We start from the raw sequence: 2043 nt of genomic DNA, 5'->3' as shown, positions 1-2043 counted from the left end.
TACCATGAACCTCGCCAACACCTTGACAAAGAATACCTCGCGGACAGTAAGAAGCGCGGCGCAACGTACCTCGTTAATGACGCTTAGCCAACCCCGGCAGTGAGCTCGTCAGCTATAATACCGACGACCCCGCCAAAAGGGGCAAGAGAAGAGCCTGACCATAACTTGTATTGCGAGTTACACGAGTACACTGGACACTCCACATAGTCCTGCAGACACTTACAAAACGCGCTGCTGGGTAAATACCTCAACGGCGAGGTCAAAGTGGAATTGCGCTAGTACAAGAGTAATGCCCCGCGAGGGCGAGGTCGAGGACGTCATGGGCATCAAGGACGAGGTCCAAATAACCATTTCAACAATGGACCAGCACCGAATAACCAGCCCACAGCTAGCAACCAGGTAGGCGGACAAGAAAACCAACCGGCTGACGCACCACCACCTCCAGCCCGTCGTAGAATTAATGTCATAAGGGGAAGTCTACCGTACGACCCTAACTGGCCTCGCGCCGTATATGCCGTCCACGACGTCGAGATAGCCGAACGCGATTGGTTGCCTGGCAGAACACCTATATGCCGGTTGTACTCTCCGATCACATTCGGAGAAGAGGACACTGTCGAGCATCGAACTTCGCCCACTGGACCTGTCGTTGTTGAAGTAAACATCGGCGATTGCTTAGTCCCGGATGTGTTGGTCGATACGGGAAGTTCCGTTAACATCATCTTCATGAGGGCACTCCCGCAGATAAAGGTCGACCTAAGTCCGACCATGCCCGAAGTACAAACTTTGACTGGTTTTGATGGATGCTCCCTCACCTCTCTAGGAACAGTCATGTTCCCAATGCGAGTCGGCGGTACGGTCCACCTCTTCGATTTTGCAGTCATCGACCGACCAAGTGCGTACAATGCCATCCTTGGGACGCCTTGGCTTCATAAAATGAAGGCCGTGGTTTCCACATACCATCAGTGTGTTAAATTCCCAACGGCGTTCGGCACTTACACCCTCTACGCCGACCCAACGGCAGCCCAATGGCCACCCCGCCGCCATGTCAGTATGATAATGGGGGGCCTGACAGCATGTAGGGATTCCGTACGATCAATCCACGATTATGTAAGAGCCGGCACGGCCGCGGTATGGCCAGTTAAAGTCCCACCCTTCGTGCCTCCGATCATGTTCACAGCGGACGACTTGATTGGAGTTAACTTCCCACACAACGACCCTCTTGTCATCGAATTACACGTTGACGAGAGCAAAGTGACAAGGATCATGGTCGACACAGGAAGTTCCATCAACGTTATCTTCCGGGACGTCCTCGACAAAATGGAAGTCAATAATAGAGAAATCAAACCATCGATCAGGCCACTCACCGGGTTCGACGGAAATTACATGATGACGTCCGGCACAATCAAATTGCCAATCTACGTGTCAGGCATACCTTCGTGGCACAAATTCGTGGTGGTCGATAAGCCGGCTGTTTATAACATCATCCTTGGATCCCCTTGGATTCACGACATGCAGGCCGTCCCATCCACTTATCATCAGTGTGTCAAATTCCCCCTGTCCGGCCAGATATTCACGATCAAGGGCAATCAAGCGGATGCCAGAAACTGTTTTGTAATCGAGTGCAAGTTGCGGAAGGCCGCTGAATTATAGCAATCACAGCAAGTGCCGGACGGGCCGCCAGCACCCAGCCCCAAGGAAATTCTGAGTCACCACCTGATCGACGAAATCAATATCGACGAGAGTGACCCAAAGCGGTGCGTTGGGATTGGCGCTGACCTCGACCCGGCAATAAGAGCTGACCTGATCCAGTTCTTGAAGGACAACGCTTCCACCTTTGCCTGGTCTTTCGACGACATGGTTGGAATCAGCATGGATGTCACAAGTCATGAACTTAACGTCAACCCCACTTATAAACCCGTCAAGCAGAAGCGGCGGAAGCTTGGACCCGAACGATCCAAAGCGGTAAATGACGAGGTCAAAAAGTTGTTAGCGGTCGGGTCCATCATGGAGGTTAAGTATCCCGAGTGGCTAGCAAACCCGGTG

This window comes from Camelina sativa, chromosome 12, assembly GCF_000633955.1.
Source record: "Camelina sativa cultivar DH55 chromosome 12, Cs, whole genome shotgun sequence".
In the NCBI taxonomy this organism is placed as follows: Eukaryota; Viridiplantae; Streptophyta; class Magnoliopsida; order Brassicales; family Brassicaceae; genus Camelina; species Camelina sativa.
Note: the sequence above shows the minus strand (reverse complement) of the source record.